The sequence below is a fragment of the Pipra filicauda genome, unplaced genomic scaffold (genome assembly GCF_003945595.2).
Source record: "Pipra filicauda isolate LSUMZ 115617 unplaced genomic scaffold, ASM394559v2 scaffold28_size6257848_pilon, whole genome shotgun sequence".
Taxonomy (NCBI): domain Eukaryota; kingdom Metazoa; phylum Chordata; class Aves; order Passeriformes; family Pipridae; genus Pipra; species Pipra filicauda.
In genome coordinates this window covers 3649176-3672003 of record NW_024104409.1, presented here as the reverse complement: position 1 = coordinate 3672003, position 22828 = coordinate 3649176, and the positions used below count along the sequence as shown (strand labels likewise).

The 22828-nt window shown below is 40.1% G+C and overlaps 1 protein-coding gene across 1 annotated transcript in view; it reads right to left on the bottom strand.

Annotated features, from left to right (window-relative positions):
- Window positions 1–14212: 14212 nt before the first annotated feature.
- Window positions 14213–22828, bottom strand: part of EPSTI1 (epithelial stromal interaction 1) — an 85446-nt gene continuing 76830 nt past the window's right edge. The window contains exon 11 of the mRNA XM_027720292.2: window positions 14213–14740. The gene's annotated coding sequence lies outside the window, so the exon portion shown is untranslated. The remainder of the gene's footprint in view (window positions 14741–22828) is intronic.

The window sequence follows — 22828 nt, the reverse complement described above, 5'->3', positions numbered from 1 at the left end:
GAAAAACTGAGTGAAAGATGGAAAGAAAAGGCAGATGATGGAAGAGGAGCTTTGAGGGAAGGAGAGGCAGAAGGATAGCATGTTTCTGGCCCTTCACATGCAGCGGATGTGATTGGGAAAGGTTCCAGTGGGGATCAATGGAGCTACTGTGATGCTTCAGGTGCAATGGGGATTTGTTACTGGAGCGTAGCAGATGCAGGCTGGGCTATGCCCATTCTCCGTTTCTACAAGTCCTCCTTCCCTCCCCCATCCACTTATCTTTTTTTTCTTTTCTTTTTGAGGAGGCAAAAAGGACACGGACTAATCCCCTCATTATCTTATCTCATTACTTCTGGTGCATCTTTTAATGAACTCATTTCTGATTCCAAGCAATCTCTACACATTCTTTGGGCTTTTCCAGCTGGAAGGTTTTATTGATGTAGTTCAATATCCTTCTCCTCCTTTTACACCTTTTCCATTTATGCTCAGTGTTCAAGACTAACAGAATATTTACAAATCTGGTGTACACTTCCTAAGCTTCTATTCCCAACTACTGTAAGGCAGCAAAGCTTCAGTCATTACTGTACTCGCCTGTGGGCAAGCTTGCCCAGCAAGTGAAAAGCTGCACTGGCATGACACTACATGCTCAGTCTTTGAGCTGCTGTTTTTCAGGCTGTTGCCATCTGCGACCCAAAAGTACCAATACTTTTGGAGGTAACAAAGGGGGTCTCTAACTAGCATTGCATCATGAAAATATGCTCCTAGTGTTTTTAAATAGTTAAAATATTCCAGTGTAACCCCCCCCATAGTTTACTTCCTTATTTTTATTCTCTGCTTCATACAATAAAATCGCTTGAAAGAGAACATTGGAAGAAGAAAAAACAAAAGAAAAGGGAAAAAAAAAGAACAAAGCCATGTGAAATTACTTTTGAATCAGATGCAAATTCAGTCCTATTTTTCACAGATCACTATGTGCAGCCTTCCTGTGATGGGTCCTAAAGCACGGGCAGAAGTGCTATCTCTACAGCATCATGAAGCTTTATGACAGCAAACCTGTCATGAAGGAAACACTGTACCACTGATACGAGCTCAACCTCCAGTGGCAGAGCTCAATGGGTAAGTGCCGGCTGGCAATGCTTTGCATGTCAGTAAACTACAGCACTTGGAGCCTGCAGGATAAGGCTGGTGTCAGACAGTCACCAAACACACACACACTAACAGGGGATAGGAGGACCTCAAGAAGATTATGGCTACTGAACTGTGCCCTTCTCAGCAGAATTTATAACCACGCCAACAGGTACAGATAATATGTTTCCTGTGTATATGAGAATGCTTTCACTAATCTCAGGAGTAGTGACACATCACTAAGGACATGGACTGCCAACAGAAAGCTTAGAAGCTCCAGCTTTTAACTGTGAATGGTACCTTCAGGCTCCATAATTCACTCTTGGCAAAGGTCAGCCAGATTTACAACCTTCTGCTGCTTTGACCAGTGCTGTGGTTAAGCTAGCTTTTATGTGGTCCTAGAGGCTTTTCCTGCACAAGATCTTCAGCACTTTCAGGGATATGTGGCCTTGTGACCCCCTGGGGCAGTGACAGTGGACAACACGTGTATTCATCTCACAGCAGATTTATTTTCATCTCCTGCGCCTGTCATCCAGGTCACATTACCCAAGAATAAGTCATGTTTTTACCTCTCCTTTCTGGACCATGCTTGTGAGAGATTGCCCTGGACAAGCTCAGCTAGAAAGAGCATCCCAGCTGAAAGGGTTCAACTGGGTGTGAATCAAATGGATTGTACAGACATAAAGATCCCAAGAAAAGAGAACTGCTAGCTCCTCTCTGACCATCATCTTCAGATGGAGTCTTACTCTGTTTCTGGTGAATATAATATTAAAGTGATATTAACGTGTATTATTTCCCTTTGTCCTATCAACCTCCAGGAATTAATGTAGTTCAAATCCTACCAGGTGCACATGGTGTATTCTTGCCCTCCGCATCCATTTTAAGCATCAAAATGTATTCTTAATTAAAAAACAAAAGGAAAAATAGAATCCAGGTTGCTGGAACTGTGTGTTGATGTAAATGATAGGAGAAAAGACAGATCTGTGACAGGAACAGTCCAGGAATGGCTTATAAAAGACAGTATAAAACTGTTCCCATCTGTCCATGGCAATGATTTAGGTTGGGATTTTTAAAGACACTTGATGTAGTGATGTGTCCAAAGCCAGAATGCTTTGCCAGGTTTTCAGACTTTAATGTGGCATGAAAAGCATCACTGTATGGCCCACATCTTAAATGCTCCACTCTTATAACTTTGTGGGGGCTTTGCTGACTAGCTTTAATTTTGTTTTGAAGGAAAATGAATGAGACTGGTGTTTTTCTCTTTGCTCTCCCAATCTGCTATAGTTGTAGAAGCAGTACTTCAGTCTATTTGCTCCCACAGTGGGAGTCAATCTGTCTACTTAGGCCTGGCCAATAGATAGACTAGCTAATGCACTGTTCTGCTCCTCCATTCCACGTGGCAGGATAAACCCACCCTGATAAGACCTAAAATTCAATCAGAATGCATACAATGCAAGCTATCAAGCTATAATGCAAGATCAACTGCTGGGGCCAGAGTGTTGTCTTGGTGTTAATTAAGCTAAAACTATCCTGGTTCACCAGGCTTTGAATTAGATAAGATGATAGCTGGCCTGTAAATGTGTGACTAACAGTCAATCACTTTATTGTATAAAAGTCCAGTCCCATCTTATACAGTTATGTTCTTCTAACATAACCCTCTTGGGGTGTATGTGTGGAGATTCCTCCTTTGGCTGGGGAAACCCTCCAAGGATACTCCTTGAGGTTGAGAGCATTTGTATGGGTGAGTTACATCAAATCTCTACTTAATAATTATTTCCTTTTTGCTAGCTTTAATATAATTGTTTCTATACTTGTTCAATATAGTGCACTATCCTATCTTATATTATACTACAAGTAGTTTTAGCTTTTGTATTGTGTAGTAAATAATTCTGATTAGATTCTTTTGTATAAAATAAATTTTCATTTTATATAAATATTCTCATTTTGCCAATCATTAAAACCTGTGGGACAAAAGTTGTTCAGTCACACCTCTATAATTCCTAAAATTTAAACCATTGACATAATCAGAGGCTAAGACTGGATTAAGCTGCACCAAGACTTCCCTTTGAGAAGGAGTTTAGAAAGCAAGGGAGTCCTTTCTGCACCTCACAACTCAATGGCAGGGCTTTTTAATAAATTTTGTCTAGGCCTGCCTAAGCCTTCCACTCCACCCATGATATTTCCTGGATAACTTTTCTCTCTTTAACAGCAACTTAAAAAATGGGTTCCTACCTGAAACGAGCAAGGTTTTGAGACTCTTCATCCCACTTCTCCAGCCTTAGACAGGGCACCAGTGATCTTACACTGTGCTTGAACCCCTTTAAAAACACATCAGCCTACCTAATGCTCTTAAAAAATGGCAAGGGTGGGGATGAAACAAAGGAACTCTACTCTTTGGAGAGGTTTCAAACCTTCTTTCAGGTTTAATATATGCCCTCAGTGGACTGTGTCCCAGAGGAAGAGAGAAAACAGATGATGGGGTATAGATGTTCCTGGCAGAAGTGCAGGATTTAAGCAGCACAAAGCCAGGACTGCTAACGTCTTTTCTTGCTGCCCTGTTGAAGTGTGAGAGGGACATACATAAGGGTTGCACTAGCCGGGGCTTTTTCTGCAAACTGAACTGGCCCAACTATGGTTAGTCCAAAAGTTTCCATCTAGTTTGTTTTTCAGAGGAAAATTGGATTTCATCTAGGAAAAAGATCAATTTTCCCAAGGAAAACCTCTGTTTTGGAAAGTGTAATCTTAGTTTCAAAGACAGAATAGGGTGTGACATCGTATTATTTCACCACACACACACACACACACACACACGCACACGCTATTTCTCTCAAGAAATGTGTAGGCTTGAGTCAAAAAAGAGACCTAGCTGTTTTAAATTGAAAAAAAAATTATGCCCAATGGAATAAAGAAATTCTTACAGGTTTAATTAATTTTGTAGTTGCTAAAAACACATCCTTCTCCCAAAATTAAGACAGCTATGAACATGTGCAGGAGTACATTCAAACAGTGTGTTAACAACTTAATAAAAATATTTACTTGCATTGACTTTGATTCAATTAGATTTATTCTTATTGTCCAACAGAAATTAACTACCTTTCCTTATTAGACATTAAACAAAATAAATTCAGTCATTCATTCAATTGACCTGAACAACTCACAGTGGGAAATTGTGTGAAGAACCGAGTACCCTGTTCTGCCTGGTAAAGGGTGCAGCCTGCTCAGCACCTTGCAGGATGAAACCTTCCGAGCGCTCCTCTCTCTGTGGGTTTGCTCTGCAGCTCCCCAGCCCTTGCAGGGATCACAGAGATGTGAAGCGATGATGAAGTCTCTGTCTATACAATTATAATGGACTGCTAAAAGTATCAGAGTTGTTGTAAATAAATCATTATATCAGGCTCATTTAGCCTGATTCCTACTCTCAGATGGCTTATCATACAGTCCAATCTCTGAAAGTCAGCCATTCCTTTGCAATTATATTTATCACTAATCAAAAATGGAAGCATTCCTGCCAGCTTTGAATTGCACTTGGAAATAGTGTTGGGCTCAAACCTCAAAGCTGAATGTATTCATTTATTCAAATTTAAAAACACCCATCTGCAAATATTTAGATGCCCTAACTATTAATTAAAACTTGCTGTGACCATCTAGTGAGGTGCAGCATCCACATTAACCTAGACACCTAGTAAATCACAGCAGCAGAAGAGCTCCTTTCACCTCCTGTCTCCTGGCAACACACCTTCCACCTTACTGAAAAAATCCATCCAGCAAGGTAAGTGGTTTACAGCAATTGCATCCCTGCAAGCTGCAGTTTTGCCTTTTCACAGAGCCTGATGGGATGACTGGTCTTGACATGACCATGCAGCCAGACTTGTGCCAACTGTACCTGGAGCAGAGCTCCCCTGTGACAGGAGTTTGCACTCCAGGGCCGCAGGGGACTTGCTCCTGGCCCAAGACTGCCTTGAAAGGCGTCTCCCTTGTCTACCTTGTGACCTTGTTTGCAGCATCATATGGTTGCATCTGATGCCCGGCTCCCCTCCAAGCGGTGCTTGCCACTGACCCGCTCTGTTTCGTATGTCTTTTGGGTCTCAGGTAACTCTCATGGAGAGAAAAAGGGATTGATTTATGTCCTAGAAGGTCTCATGTCGCTTCTAATTCAGGACCAAATGCTTATGCAGAGCGCTGCCGAGTACACCCACAAAATCCCATCTTAGTAAATTTGTCTTCTGCCAATATGTATTGGGCCAGGATACCAAACAACATGCTGTGTGGGTGGATGTAAATAAAATCCCTTTATCATTGCAATCTAGACATCTCTTGGCAGCCATGGCAACTGAATAACAATACTCAGATTCTGTCCTCAGTGATACAGCATGAAAGTTTATATAATATAACCCAGGATATGTTTACACCAAGTTTCACACAAGGAAGACAAAAGGTATTTTGTACAAACATATTTTATTTATGTAGAGCTACAGTAGGAACCAGATGTATGGGAGAGGAGATATCTGGATATGACCAGATTATATTTTGTACTTTAATCCCTTTCCTATTCTGTAAATAGATTGAGGTGTCAAAATACTATTTGAAATTGTTCCTCAGTGAAATTCATTTCAATGAGCAGCATTCTGTGACTTGCTACACACAGTCTCCAAGGTTGCTTTGAAAATACGAAAGTATTTTTCCAGCATCATGCACCCTCATGAAATATTAATATCAGATATACTTCACATGTAATTCTTGGTCCCTCAGAGATGATTACGGAAAGGAAGAAGCATATGCCTAGGGATAGGGAATTTGTGGGAATAAGAAGTATTCTGTGAAGCAGAAGTCCATTCTGTACTAGGCAGCAACCCAACCCCAGTCTCCATTCAAATATCATCAGAGGTCTGCTCTTTAGGAAAGTACAGTCTTAGCTATTAGCTAGAGACTGATAAGAGGATAATAATAAAAAAATAACTTTATCTTTCCCCCCTGTTGTTTAAAATACAATGCATTGCACAGAAAAGAATTATTTCAACAAACATTCCTTTTTTCTGACTACAATGGGCATGTATAAAAGTGAATATAAACTAGAAAAATTACTCTAATCTCAGGTTGAAATTTTTTCAAGCATGTTTTTGCAATTTAATTTTGCTACTTCATTACAACATGTTGTTTGGTAGAGTCCAGGAAGCCATAACTATAACTATTCAGTATACGGGACCAATTAATGTAGTAATTAAATGGCATCATGCTATAGATTTCAGTGAAGTGTTCACAGTATGCTAATGTTTGTACTTACCTGTGGTAGTGTGGTCCTGGAAAGCTTCTTTCAGCAAAACTGTGTAGGACTTCGTGCTGCAGAGCGGGAACATGCCTCTGTCCCTTCTGATATACCAACCAGAAACTAGGAAATGTCTTGCCTCTGATGAGGTTTGATGGTGCAGATCTTCCCAACTGAGTAAAAGAGGTGTTCCCAAGGTGCTCAGGAACATCCGTTTGATTCTTTCCCTAGTGTCTTCGTCTCTAGTGTAAAGTCTCAGTGTAGCCCCCAAGTCATAAGGATGAAGTACAAACTGATCATTAGGGAAGATACTGCTACGTGAAGAAACTAAAATATGGCACCCGAGCCAGTGTACAAGTGCGTGAAAAAAAGCCCTCAGCTCTCCATAGCATGGACAGGACTGCACGAACACCTCACACAAATCCACGATGCTATTTTCCAGAATAATTCGGTGAATAGCTCATGGTTAAAATCTTCTCTAAAAGCTGATGGCAAAGGCAAGTCTATTGGATCCATGAGACCTTACTCCCTACTCTGTCATCATGGTTTACACTTCTCTGACACCACTATTACACCAATAAACTAGATCCATCATATTCTTATGAAAACTAATACAGAACAATATATTTCAACAAAACAACTGTTTCAATCCAGCAGAAGCAGCAGGAAATAATTTCATTTTATTCTGAAAAACTCTTTTTTCTGTAAAGAGCATTTTAAAAACTCATAACAATTTGAGTAAATGTGAAGTAAACTCTTTAGTCAGCACACGGAAGATGAGAAAATGGGTGATTTAAGTTACAGAACCTACAAACTTGGCCTCCTTGAAGTTACCAGAGCTAGCAGAGGGTCTGATTGTAAAAGGGCTAATATAAAAAACTAAGAAAATGTGGTAGAGTAAAAAAGAGGGACAAAAGCTACATACATTAAAGCAATTATTGCTCAACTTGCTGCTGTGTAACACATTAATATAGCACAAACTTTACCTGCAGTTTTGTGAATTTAACAAAAAAAAAAAAAGAGGGAGTAATTTTGAAATACTCAGATCAAATGGATACATCAGAGATTTGGAAATTTGATCTGGATATCACTTTAAAACCAGAAATAGTGATATGTGGTCCAGGATGATCTAATGGTTTCAACACTGAGTGTTACAAGAAAGGCTGGATGCAGACCTTGTGCCACATGGACAACCTGTTCTACAGCAGGTGTTAACACCAGTGGTCATCCTACCAAGTCTGGTAAATCACGTCTGCACATCATCTCTCTTGACTTGAGACTGCAAAGCCATCATTATTAGGGCCTGGTGCTGGCCGTGTTTTGAGGACAGACATGCAGGATATGGGTTCTAAAAGCCATGCAGGTCTTAAACTTAAAGAGTAACTGAGTCTGACTTTTAACCAGTTGTTGGACTCTGGCTGCTTCTGTAGTCAATGGAGTAAGCTCCACATTTGGACTGCCTATGACAGATAATAACTATGGACATTATGACTAAATTGCAACATCCTTCTTCACATCCACTGAGTTCTTACCTCTGCTGATTGCAACGGGTCTGGCAGCCTTGTCTGCTACCCTTCTGAATCAGTCATTGTTCTCCTGACAATGAAGGATGTCTTAACAGCCACCATCTTAGTCTGGCTCAGGTGCCAATGGTCTGAATATGATCCATATCTATGCCGATAAAATAGAAAAGGGTCAGGTACCCAGCCTCTGAATCTCAAGCTAAGTAGGATGGACAATGTCCACAGTGCCTTGCATAAGACTCTCTAGAGCAGCCTTGTCTTGGAGAGAGCTGGCTGAGACAAATCATCAGATGAGTCATTTGGATGATCAAAGATACAGTGTTTGACCTTGTTCCCTGATAACACAGACCTATACAATGGAATCAGTTATGTAATACAGCCCAAAGGCTGATATAATATTCCCTGTAAGAAAAGGAGGAGAAAAAACCAGATCTACCTGAGAAGGTCAAAGTTTGCATTCTAAATCATTATCTTATGACATAGCTTACAGTATTTTTAACACCTCTATAAATATTGAGAGATCCTCATACAATCAGGATAGTTCCAATAGCATTACAGGAAAGCATGACCTTGCCTTGTAGACTTCTACTTTTTGTACTAATAGACCGATACTTTATTCTGCCTGGTCTCTTTTATAGGAGGCCATGTTTGCTTTACTGCAAAAGAACTAATGAATGCATTCTTGAAACAAATTCTGAGTTAAAGAGGTGAACCAGATGACTCAGAGATTTTGGTTGCTGCAATTTTGTTAAGCTCATCAATGGCAACATCTGTTCCTTGAGTGAGTGAAGCTGGAAATGTTTTCCTTCCTTTTTTACTTATCAGAGTTATTAAAAGAGGAGGGATAAGGAAAAGAGTTGGTTCTAAGGAACTCCGTGGTGTCGCAGCTAAGATATTACTGGTACTTTGATTACTTCAGCTGAAGCCTGTTCAGGTCTTTATGCTGGACATCAGTGCAGATAAGCCTTCACCAGTCCATTGTGGGTATATCTGGAGGGAAATGTGACAGTTCCACCAACACTTTCCATCTGATGAATCCTCATCCAACCTGGAAGTGGTCTGTTTCCTAGCTTTGGAGAAGAGGAAAATTATCCTGTAGGCTTAACTGTGAATTTACACAAAAGTCACATCATTTTCTCAGAACATTTCCACTTCTACCCGCTTTTGAGGAGAGGGTACAAGTCAGTGAGGATGCGGGGGCTGATGCTTTCAGAGCTGAAAGTAGAATTGCGCAGGCTCTCCTTTGGAGACAGCCAGGTAGACCTAGTCCCAGTGCTGCCCCGGATCTGCCCAGACAGATCCACCACTCCTCAAGTAAGAGGCAGACAGAGAACTTAGATTGGAAATGTTGATGCACAAAGTTCTGGTGTGACTACTCAAAGGATAGCTCACCTGTGTGAGAAGGAAAATCCTAATTCAGTTACATACTGAAAACAAACAGGTAAACAGGAGTCCTTCACTAGGAGGTTCTTCCCACTCTGCTCATGAGCATTTGGATTCTTCCAGGTCTCCTCATTGTATGGATATCATGGGTAGATCAAGCATTGTGGAAAGGTCCCTCATTCTGCTCTTGTCCCTTTACACTGAGTGCAGGGACCACATTTAAAGAAAGGATCACTAGAAAGTGTGTGAGAGGCAGGAGGGCTTGTCTGGAACAGCTGAGGAAGGAGAGGCATGCATAAATAAATAAAAAAAAATCACCCACTTTACTAAAATCCAATCACAGAGGGTGTCAAGGGGGAGAATAGATGAGCTGGTATTAGAGGCAAGACTGTGAGAGGCAGAGCTCTAGCAGATATGTAAAATAATTTTGTGCCTCATTAGGCAGTCCCAGGGTGTCATACATAAAAGGACCAACCCCCAAATTGTGTGACACAATTTCTATTCTTTGCCCCTTTGAAATCCATCTAGAATCCACATTCTCACCCTAGTGTCATGAGAGTGTCAGAATCTGTTCAGGTAGGAGATATTAAGAGTAAAGCTGACAGAATGGGCTCTAAACCTTGTTTACCCTTCCCTCACCCATGCCGAAGCAGTGCCACACAGTAAGATTAGACACATTTCTCCTGATACTGGCTGTAATGAGAAACAAGAAGTAATAAGGTGATTTATTATCCCCTGTCTCTCCCAAAGACCTCAACATGCTGGCTCTGTCCTGCACTCCTTGGTGACTGGTTTCAGAGAGACAGAACTCTACTCACTCTTTTGCTGCAGCAAACTATCCTGCCTGTTCCCCAACACAAAGAAATGAGGAGACGAGGCAAGTTGCCAGGTTCTCAGAACTTTCCCTCATAAAAGCAATATATGTGCTTATTGTTCTTCTAGATTACAAAATTTGGAAAGGAGAAGAGAAAACGTAAATTGCACAGTTTATTTTATGGAATAGAAAACACAGCACCCCTGCTGCAGTGAAGTCCGTTGAGCACATAAATGTGTCGTGGCTTGATGGAGAGCACCATAGTCACTCAAATGAGTCAAGATTTCACAAGAGGACTTTCTACTGAGCTCAGCATGATTTACCAAAATTGAGGGAGAATGAAGAACTATGGAATGGCTTTAGTGGCTGTCTCCCAGCTTCAGACACTCCATCTCTTAACTACTGTCAATCTTCTGCACTCCCAGGTTTCCCAGGATCTTGGAGTCAGGGGCCTGTTGTGCCAAATGTTGTACTAACAGAAATGAACAAACAGTCATTATCCTGGAGATGTCATGAGGCTATCTCCAGATTTTTACTTTTTACACTTTAAATAATGTGCCTGAATGGAATCTAAAGGAGGCATGAGATATTTAATGTAGAATTTTGAATTTGTTCAGGATAAATTAGATTCTTGGCCTTTCATGCCAGAATGCTTTCTTCACCCTTGATCCTCTTGATTTCTTTGAGGCTTCTGGTGAAATAAAGGTGTAATGGATCCAAATCATGCTGCTGAAAGGCAGGCACCAGTATAGCTATTACTGGTACCACTGAGCATATAAGCAACAGCAGGGGATCCAGTTTCCCCTGCTGGCTGAATAGACAGCTTTCCAAAAGAGTGGTATTGGTACAATGATGGTATACTGCAAAGTTAAATTAATATTTCTTCTGTCTCACACTGTGTGGGACAACAAAAGTAGGGTGAGCAACTCAGGCTGCCCCTACGGCTGCCATAATCCAGCTTCTTATATCACTGATAGAAAGAAAAAGTCACAATCACTCAGGCTATTCTGTGTCATTTGTCAACCTGGTCCATTGGCTTCTTGAAGTCCCTAAAAATGTCTTCTGTTTTCACTAGGTTGGTCTTTGTAAGCCCTGCTGTGTCTGACAATACTGAAAGTAGTCTGCAGTACCTCACTTAAATGAGGCAGCACCAGTGTCACCCCAGATTATAATTACAAACTGTACTGATAGGCCCAGTGTCCTTCTTCATTAGAAATATAAGTTCCATAATGTAAATCTGGGAATCTAAACAGTTTTTTACGTATTGATTATGTTAAAGAGACAAGAAACAGAGCCAACAAGCTTGAATTTCAAAACAACTCAGCAGAAAAAAAGAAAAACCACAACGGTCCTTCTCTTAACATAGAGGATTATTCTGGAAGACAAAAACCTTAAAAATGAAGCTGGCATTCTGTTTGCAGAACCTACAGTGTTTATCTCATTGCTTTTGCAATATAAAAGAGCAGTATTTAAGTAAAAGCTAACTTTGGATATTTCTGTTAATACTGCAGGCAATTCTTTTGTATTCTCTTAGGGCCTTGTTCTTTCCTCTGAAACTCTCTCAGGCTCAGGTTGAATGAGGGTCTGAGCAACCTAGTCTAGTTGAGGATGTCCCTGCTCATTGCAGAAAGGTGGACTAGATTACCTTCGAAAGTTCCTTCCAACCCACACCATTCTGTGGCTCTAAGACTGTATGTGGCCAACAGGCTTAATTTGACATCTAATGTTTCTTGCTCTGCAGCAAGGATATAAAGGGGAAACCACATACCCCCTGGTTATTGCTTCCAGAACCTTACCACACAGTTCGTCTGGGTTTGGGGTCTACTTTGACACACCTGAAATGTACCACAGGGGGTACATGCTCTCCCTGTGTACCACAGGGAGAGCAATTTGAAGCCATCACTGAGCAGACTTTGGTCTGAGTGTCTAGTCCAGCACAGGGTCAGCACATGTCCCAGCTCAGTCCCAGTAGAGCTGTGACTGCATAAGACTGGTGCTGTGCCCAGAGTAATTAGATCTGCCTCTGAAGAAGAATAAGGAGCTTGGGCAGAATGACAGGGCAATGTAATTGTACTTCTTCTGGAACTAATTCAGGGACCACAGCATTAGGCTGAATTGCATAGCCTAGATATTTCAGAATTTATTAATTTTGAATTATCTTTTCTAAATACTCAGAAGGGAGAGATTTAGTGTTGCAGTTATAGGTACCATCCATCTCTCCCTCCTCCTTGTTTTAGCAGTGTCTCACATGGTGTTTTCTGTTTCAGTCTCAAAACCCATAGTGCAGCCACATGAGCCTTAGAACCCCTCCATGCTCCAGCCTCCATGAGGAGGCATGATTTGTCAGAGGACATCTGACGCAGCTTCCCATTCAACCTTGGAAAAGAACTTCTGCCATTTTCAGGATTGCAGAATGGAGAAGCACAACATTAAAGGAATGAAAACTAATGGTGTCAAGCACAAAGGAATCAGCCTAGGTTAATAATATTGGAAGGTCATTATTTTTGCTGGCTTTTCAGAGGGGTTTTTTTCAAAGCAGCTCAGATATGTTACTATGACAAGCACAGCATAAATGCTCAGCCAGACAATCAGACAGCGTACCTTCACCTTATTACGTGTGACTGAAACTGCAAACAGCTCAGATCAATCTCAGAGATATTAAATTAGAGCTGAGTCTCACTCTATCTCCCCTACAAAATGAGCTGAGCTAAATCTGAGATAATGCCCATATCAAGAGACATGACGAACCATATTCCACTGGGTGAAGATTTATTTTTAGTTTTTCCATAGAATATTTCTGATTATATGAACAATGGAAAAGAAGAAAAAATCTCAGCATTAGAAATGCATTGAATCTGTACATGCATTATGTAGCAGCTGGGGGTTCTGTCTTTAAGACAGAACCGAATTATGATTCTTGCATAATGTAACAATATGATAACTAAAAAGGAGGCCTGGGTTGAAATGGGTAGCAGATAATATTACAGAATTACAATAACAAGGTCATTTGAAAATGAGAGCAAGTAAGCAACTCAAGGAAAGAAAGTAGATATAATGAATAGAAAGAAAGCATTCATTATGGGGTGGGTGTAGAGCAAAGAGTGAGTTAGATTCCTAAACTAAATTGGCACATACAGGCCGCATTTATATCCCTGCAGTTTTGAAAAAACGTCTCCCATTCCCCATGCTGTTATTGCAGTTCTTAGGGGGATAAAAAGATCTTGCATCATAAACACTGAGCTGAGCAGCATTGTCATCATCATCATCACCACAGTAAACTGGTTTAGGTCATCTCAAATAGTCTAGTAGTTACTTTCTGGCTATACCTATATTTATGACCTCTGTCATAAATAGAACAGAGGCAGGTTATAGGCTAACATGCTGTCCTAAGACCACCCCAATTGATTATTGCTAAAAATTCTCTGACGTATTTTTGTCTTTTTGTTCTACTATTTTCCCAGACAGTTTCTGGACACTGATAGGGAATAAACTGGGTGAGGGACTTCCTTTCTGATGAGTGAGGGGAAAGTTTTGCCATGTGGAGATGAATTGTGCTGTGCCACTTGGCCTCAGGGGCAGACTGTGTTCCTCAGTCTGTTTTATTTGGTAGTACAAAATGAATCCTTTCAGAATCATAAAAGTCAAATAAGGTACCAGAAGACAGGAAAAAAGACAATCATAGTCATTATTCTTAAATAGGGAAAAGATTAGTCAATATCAATTTCTAGAAAAAAATCTAGAACAAATAATTGACTACACTATATGTAAGTCCCTGAAGGATAGCAAGAAGATAAATAATAGTCCACTGGAATTCATCACAAACATATTGCATTAAACTAATTTAATTTCTGTCCATAACGAGATTTTACAGCTAGGGCTGAAGCAGTTAATTTCGCATATTTTGATCTGAACACTGTCTTATATAACATTCTCATTAAGAGATTTCCACATATATAGCCTTGGTAGATCTTCTGTAGTGTGGGATAAAATTGACCAGATAACTATATGCTAAGAATATTTTCTCTGGTTCACTGTTCAGTTGGAATGATTTACTTTACTGAGTGGCATGCTAGAGGGATCTGTCTTGGATCTTACTCTACTTGACATTTTAATTAATCACCTGGATGATGGAAAAGAAAATATTAAATATTAAATTTGCAGTTGGCTTGAAGACAAGAAGGACAGCAAATGCATTGGAGGACAGAGCTAGAATTTAAGGAGAACTTGAAAAATAAAGTGTCAAATAGCATTCAAAGTGCATAAATGCAAGATATCACACTAAGGCAAGAGTAATCAGTGGTGCATATGGTACAAAAGTAATCAGGGTACACATGTGGTATACAGTATAACAACAGTACAACCAGTAAAGCACTCTTCTTCAAGACAGGTTCTGAAGGTTGTGAGGTACTTCTGTACCCTGTGGGGGTACCCAGGCATGGCTGTGCAATGGTAGCAAGCTTGTAGACTGAAGGAGTCAGGGCTAAGGACCCAACTCTCGTGGGTTCACTTTTAGAGGGTTTACTTGAGTCTGGCTCTAGTCTGGTCTTGTGGACTGTCCATCAGCAGAAAATGTTCAGTAAGTAGACTCTTGAGGAACATCGTTTGGTTTAGTTTTGTCCCAAAGAAAAGCAGGTCATGCACCTCAAGATTTCTCTGTAATACAAAATAAACATATTATATGGGGATGAAGTCAACCACTTCAAAAGTACTCTTGTAACAACTGAAATACTGATGTACATGTATATACCATTGGACATCATAAATTGAAACAAATATTTTCCGTTGGCAAAATGGCAGACATCAGATCACATTTTACATACAGAGTAACAGCTCTCAAGTCATACTGTTTTGTCCCACGTTTTGTAAGAGCTCAGCTGAAACTCTGTTCAGTTTTGGGTATGAGAAAGACAAGCTGGAGTCAGTCTAGAAGAAAGTGATTTTAAAATCACTTGGGAAAGATTAAAAGACTTGGGATTGTTTAGCTTAAAAACTGATTGGGTACATGACAAAAGACGACAAACACTTTTAGAGAGAAGAGAATAATCTGTTCTTCTTCCCATGATGGATAGCACAAACAAGAATAACAGGAAAAATCTCCCAAGCCTATGCTTGGGGAAGCACCAGCACAGATTGCCTATGGAGATATGGCAGTCTCTATCAAGGAGGATCAGTAGCAATTAGACAAGCAAGTGGTATAAATGATCCCTCCTTAGGCTAGGTGGATGGACTAGGCAGCTTCTGAAGGTCCCTCCCAATCCAGTTTTTCCATGACTCCTCTTTTTTCCTCCTGACTCAGTGGAACTACATTATTTTTTCCCAATGGTCCTTGTTTCAAGCAGTGGGGAGCAGAATGGTTTGCGTCAGAGAGAAGCTTAGGATGTTTTCCTAGGATACAGTCTGAAGCTGCTAAGGTGAAACGTCCCTAGGAACCTACCCTGCATGACTCCTGTGGAGGTCCCACTCTTGCCACTGAACTATTGGATGGAAGAGGTGTTTTCATTCACTTCAGACCATGGTTTTAAGTAAATGTGGTTATGCTTTGCTGGGAGAAATCATGGCAATACAGATCACATGCAGAAATAGAATTTTATGTGACTTGGAAAATGTGTTGCATGTTCATTTGGGCATTTGAAGAAGTGCTGAGAAGATTGCAGTGAAGACTGGAACCTGTATATGTTGTGCTTGTCTGCTGAACCTGAAGCCTGTATATGCTGTGCGTCTGTCTAGTGCCTTCAATAGAAGAACATAAGGACATCAGAGATTAAAAAAAAGTAGAGGCAACTGGAATTACCAGTTGCAGTGGCATATCCATAGGACAACTAAAACAAACACCTGACGCTGACTGCAATCCTTATGTAGAACAGGATATTCTCTGGGTTCAGCTAGTACTAAATAGATGCTAATTGCATAATCTGTATGTTTAATAAAATATTTATTTCTTTATTTTAATAAATTAAACAAATAATTAATCATTAATTATATTACATAATAATATAAAATCTATAAACAATAAATATTTAATTCATTAAACATATTTAATAAACCTAGTGTATATGCAAACTCCAAGGAGGAAATGTGGCTCACTGTTGGTCTGCATATCTGCATATCCTCTCTGATATGGTACAAATGACACTAAACAGATGCCTTTTCTGAAGTCAGCTGCAACAGGGTGAGGCTTGTGCAGATCCGTAGAAGGTCAGACTTCTCACACATCACAGGGTAGTTGCTCTTCAGGAACAATGTGACATTTAGCACTGAGTCAAGAGAAACATAATGGCCTAGGCAGTGCTGTATTATTGTGTTGATGACTAGGTGTGCAGTGGCATTTAAAAAATGAGCACTGGCTTTTTAGTGCTCTACAAACTCTGAACCCGGTCCTTTAAAGCCTCCATGCGTGGAATTCACATTGACTTGTGTATATGGAGGACTAGCCAGGTCAAGCCTGAATATTAAATAATAACTTGTCATTCCTGATGTTGCTGCTTAGAGCTGGCATCATATTGTTTTGTTTAGGCAGAAACTGTTAAAATTTTTTTCATACTCTGGGTTTTACTAACTGAGAAGACTAATATATTTAAAACAATTATTACAGAAGGGAAACCTACACTCTTTTTTAACCCGCAAAAAAGCCCCAAACCTGAACAAGAATAACACTGGCAAAATCTATAAACAAAGCAATTGCTGAAACAAATAGTCAATGTTAAAAAGAATATGAGGCCATTCCAGAACAACCTCTATCTTTTTAGACAGTCTAAACAGGCCGGCTACAACAACATGAGGAATTTGGCTTTTCCAAGCTACAACATATTTTTCTTTTTTTAGCAGCCAAAAAGCTCCGTAGGCAAGGAGAGCATACAGCCAAGTTTTATATACAGTGAAATAAATTGTAGAGGTGTAGGTGTTAGTGGAGCCTGAATACAATGAACTACTAGAGGTGGGGAAACTGTGTCTCCTGGTCTCCAGGACTCTGCAGTTTATCTCTCTGTGATGCATATGTTGAAGCTGGACTGAAATTAACTTCTGCTGAAGGCAAGATTTGTCCCTAGAGGAGGTTAGCTCTAGAAACCGTAGCAATATACACAGTTTATTTGTTCCACAGGGAAAATATATTAAGAACCTGTAGCTGTGGCATGACTCATCTACTCACAATGTACAAGGAGCTGGAAATTCCTCCATTTTACGAAAATAGAGCACGTCCCTTGAGTATCTGGAAAACAGACGTAGTGGTTTTACATCAAGCAAAGTCTTGCTTGTCTAAGCCAGAATGAGTAAAAATGGAAGTGCAGGGATAGAATGACTGCTGATTTCTAGAAAACTGGAGAACTGCAAATATAATTGACTGAAAGGTAACATATAGAAGCAGCATACTTTTATGTAGTGGTTGATATACCTATTATATTGATTTTTTTTTTTCAACTAGAGCTTAACACATGTAAACAGAGTCCACAGTATTTAGTAAATTGTGCTTAGTTGGAAACTTAATAACTAAAAGATGAATAGTCCATGAGCAGAAACACTACAGGACCAGCCGTTGTTACATGAATGGCAGATGGCATGAGCAGCCTTGCAAACTTTAAGAAGCTTGTTTTCCATTTGAATGAGAATAAATAGAAAATGTAATGAAATGAGGTTGCTCTTTCACCATTCATGGGTTGGATCCAACTCTTCCTGAAGTTGATGATGGTTTTGTTCCATGTAGAGTGGCCACCTGTTGTAAATGGTTAGCCGAATTCCACTTTCAGGTATGTTTTAGGGAAGAATCTGGGGAGATTGTGACTCAAGGCTTGCTTTAGAGCAAGGCATTCAGTCTCATTTCCCAACCCTACACAAAAAGAGAGTTAATTCTTATTTCTGGGGTTTTATTTCCTTCAGGGTGATAATGTATCTGGTACTACTTGTGCTTGTTCAGCACATTATTACCCTAGCTTGGCTGGTGTCCCTGGGCAGTGCTCTCTGATACATGACATTAATAATATTAATGATGAGAAAGAAAGATCACCATTGGCATTAGTTCCCTGTTCTGTGGAGAGGTTGAAGGTGTGTAAAAGGCTGGAAGGTATTGGTGCTGTCTTTCCTCTGCGTCAGGATTAAGGCCACTGAGGAGGACAAACCTGCCATTCTGCTGTGCGTAGAGTATAAATCCAGAGTTTTTTAGGTCATGTCCATTAAAAGCACCACATTTATTTGTGGTGTAGCAACAGTAGCAGTACTAGTTGAAGTAGAAGCAGCAGTAGTTGTAGTAGTAGTTGCAACAAATGTTCAGGCATTAACTGACTGGCCTTTTTCAAGGGAGTTATCACTGGGGGCTAGATGAAGGAGGTGTGTGGGTAATGTGGGGTCTACTAGCCCCATCACACTAATTCCCTCAATTGCTGCTCTTATTAATCTATTTGGTTATTACGTTAATCTCTTTGACTATTTCATTAATCTCTTTGGCTACAGCTAGAGTTAATATTAAGACAATTTTTCTTTTGTGTACTTCCCCTGGCTGGGACTCCTCCAATTTCTGGAGCATTGCAATAGCTTTTACAGCAGCTTTGAGAATACCTCCACTGAGATATGCATAATATGTTATTTACTGAGAAATTCCTAAAGAAAAAACCTGGCCTTTAAAATAAACTTTACTAGACCTAGGCAAACAGATTTAGAAACACTAGAGCCAGAGAATTTTCATCTGCATGAAAAGATTCTTTTTTTTTACCAATCAACAACTGTGCTTCATGGATAAGCCTCAGCAGAAGAAAATATTTCCATAGCTGTTACAGCTGCTCTAAAGGGCTATTGCCAATATCTGGCTTTCTGCTTTCTTCTCAGTGTTTTGCAACTTCAAAATAAAGTTATTTCTTTTCTAAATATCCTCTGAACTGGAAAATATAACCTCCAGGATTTCTTCCATGATTTTCTGTACACAGGCAAGCTGAACAAACACAGGGCTATTCTAAGACGGAAGCTTTTTCTTTTGTATGAATGCAGGTCTGATGATCAATGTAAAGTGTCCTCCTATCCAAAGCACAAAGATTTTGGTGGTCTGAGTTCTTCTGGTAAACACATTTGCTTTTCTGGAAGGCAGTATGGAATTTCACATAGGCTCTGCTTAGGAAGGAGACTGCACTTAAGTTTTGTGTATACTTTGGAAGATGGTAGCCAGTGTATTTAAACATATTAATTGTCACTTCATTCCCAAGATGTCATGTCAGTTCCCAAGAAGGTTCTGACGAGAAGGCCAACAAGGACCAGTCATAGTTTCACTCTCAAGGTTAGCTGAATGTGTTACAAATACTAGCACCACAATTAGCATTGATTACACTGACTGGTAGCACTGGTGTGAGACAAGTACAGACCGCAGCTGAGCAGGGACACAATTAAGCTTGGGAAAAGCTACTTTAAGTCCTCTTTTGCAGAGCTGTTTGCAGCCTGCCATACCATGCCATGTGAATGATGCAGCAAATTGTTCAGTGCATCAAGGAAGAGCTTATGTGGTCCATGCACCTTGCTTTCCTCCAGCCTCTCTTGACTCCCATTCAACCATGCCGCCACTCAGGGTCTGTTTTCACTTCTCAGAAATTACTTTACCTATCCTGTTTTGTTTTGACATGTACACAGCTGACTCTTTGATCAAACTTCATCTTGAAAAAACCCTCTGTGCATGTAACTCGAAGCTATCAAAATAACGGAATAGAACCAGAGAATGTCCAAGGGACATGAAAACATAAAAGCTGGTTGTACTTTAGCAACATGCTATACTGCAAACTGTGCTGATTGAACTATCCATGGTAAACCATGCTTATTTGTGGCTGACTGCCTCATCAATTTTCGTTTGGGAACTGAAATGGAATTTTGGGGTTGGATATGGATATGGGTTGGAATTTTGGATATGGTATTAATTTGGAAGGAAACTGGCTGCAATATGCTTGGAGATAAAAACCTTTTCTGGTGGGAATCTGGTTTTGTATCATAACCAAATCGTTAAAGAAGCATTTTACTGCAAAAGATATTTTTATGTAATACTGTTACCTCTCACTGGAGGAAAAGAGAATTAAACATGGAGATGATTGGATTAATGAGAAAAAATCTAGAAAAAAGACTTTCTGGCTACAACAGATTCTTAAGAATTAAGTTTTGATTGGGAATGCCCACTAATTAGTCCATGCATAGCTCCCATATCTTGTAAGTAGTTGGACAGTTCTCATCATGGCACTTTACATTATTCATTTGGCCTTTGTCAGGACCATAAGATCATTATAAACATTCACAAAGCTATGCATAGCTACCACATCTGTCCCATAGCTTATAAGTGCTGCTGAAACACATCTTACACACAAGCATTGTATCATGGTGTGCAGTTTTTAAAAGCTAGGTAAGAGTCTGAAGGTGAATTCTGATTAAGGCTCTGTGGCATTGATCAACCTCAGACACCAAAGCAGAGCTTCTTGAAGCTTTTCAGGAGTTTGATCTCCTTCCCAATTGCAGAGCACAGCTAGCTGCAATTCAGGCCCTGCATGGGCTTTCTTACTCTGCTCAGCCCTAAGTGTACATCAGGGCAACACAACTATAGCAGTAAAGCTAGAAAAGTGAAGAAAAAAATTTGAAGGATGCCCACTAATTACAGTCAGACACAAAGCAACGGAAAACGTCACAGTAAAAGAGGCAGGAACATCAGTGTAGAATGCTTTTTGGGAGAGGAAAAGGCAAGTTAAAGGACATACTAGAAGAATGAAATTCATTAGAGGGCTTGTAAAACACAGGAAAGAATAGATTATAAGCAAGAAAAGCAAAAAGCGACTGAAGGCTGAGTGGTAACTGGAGTGAACAACTCAAGCAATCAACAGAAAAATTGAAAGCTGACAGCAATCCAGGAATTCAAGGAGTGAAAGCCTAGAGCCAAGCTGACTGTCAACATGAAAATTGAAGTCTGGTCTCCCAAGGAAGGGAGGACTTTAATTAAAGGGGGAAATCAGGAAAAATCAGGAAAAAGGAAGTTGAACTCACCAGAAGATAGAAAAGAGACAAGTTAGTTGGATTCCAAAAGACAAGGAAGATGAAAGGGGAATAGAGATGGACCTGACAGAAGAAAACAGTAAAAGTGGAAGTCTGGTACCTCTGCAGCAGCTTTGGGAGTCAGACAACAGGTGCCTTAAGCCAGGGCTCATCAAGACCCACAAACACAAGAAGCAAGCAGGGAAAGAAGGGTCAAAAAAGCCTTTCTGGGAAAGCTGACAAAAGTCAGGGAGATGGGTTAGCGGTAGTCCTGACATCTGTGTGGTGCCAGACAACTGTGAGAAAGAGACTGCAGCCCAGCAGAGGAGGCGATCTGGGACATGCCATGATGATTTGAGTCCAACTGCTTTGTGAGGAGTACCGTGGAAAAGACAGTTTTGTATTTCTTAGACCAAACTGCATATTCCTAAGACTATCCAGGACCTGAAAATCTGACTGTGGCTTGTGCCTGCTGGCTTGAGGAGAAATAGGTGTCTTAAGTAAGAGTTTTTGCTTTTTATACTAAATATATTTTGTGCATGACAGAAAATTTGGGAGACAGAGAACAAGCAATCAGAAAGGGCAAGAATTTCTCTGTCCTGGTGGCAGACGTTGGGATTTTCTGGAAGCTCAGAATCACAACTCCCCCTAAAGAGCTTCCAAAAGAGGAGCTATCCCTTACCCTGATGTGCTTGGCTGGAGAGCTTGCTTTTAGCCACATATTAAAATTAAATGTCAGAAAACTCAAGGTCAAGCTTTTGTTTTTAGCAAAGCTTTAAATTATTAAAAAATTTAAGGACACACTTTAGAAAGGGTCCATGGTTGGAAAGCTAGTGGAAAATATTTAGCAGATCTGCAAAGCAGTTCTATTTATTTATACAGAAGACCTCTTCTGCACCAGAGCAATTTCAGTCCATGAAATGCTCAAAGATGCAGTGCCACCTTTTGGACAAATGGATGTCATGTTAGGTCAGGCATGAAGTTGAAAGAGGGAGAGAGAAATAACAGATGTCCAGAACTGGCTCTCTGAGAAATGATCAGTAGCAAATGGAGAAGATAATTGGAAGCAGTACTCATAAATGGCTGTCTGCTTTTTCTTTAGCAAATGTGTGGGTTTATTTCCCAATTTACTTGAAAAGCTTTTTAAGGTCAGTGAAGTCCACACCTGTTTTAAAAATAAGAAAGCAAGTAAAAAATAAAGAAGAGAAAAAAAGTACACTGTGGTTGGTTATACAGAACTGGAGTATGGGTGTTAACTCAGCCTTGCTGGCTGTAATGTTAGATAAGCAATACTAAATTCTCCAGTGACTACAGTGGAGTAGTGCATGATCCTCACCGTTTAGGGAAGAACATTCAAACAAATATGTATGCCATCATCTAGATGGAAGGGGACCACTGTAGTCTTGGAGATTTAAGGGCTGACAGCAGAGAAACTGTATGTAGTTCTTGTCTAGCAAAGGAATACTTTAAATGATATATCAATCATCTTCAGTGAACTGTGAAGTCTGTGTATTACCTGGAATAGCCAAAACGTCAACAAATAAGAAGGACGTTAACCATAGAGAAAGGTGAACTGATTAGTCTGGAAATCACATATCCACCCAGTGGTACCCTCCTACTGTGCTGTACATCCTTTCGGTAATCTCTGTGGGTTAACTGTTTCCTTGAAAGCACTAAAAGGATACTGTGCAAATAAAGTGCCCAGCACTGTAAGTACAATGAAAAAACACCCAAGACTCTGCATCTTTCTGCAGTGTGAATCCT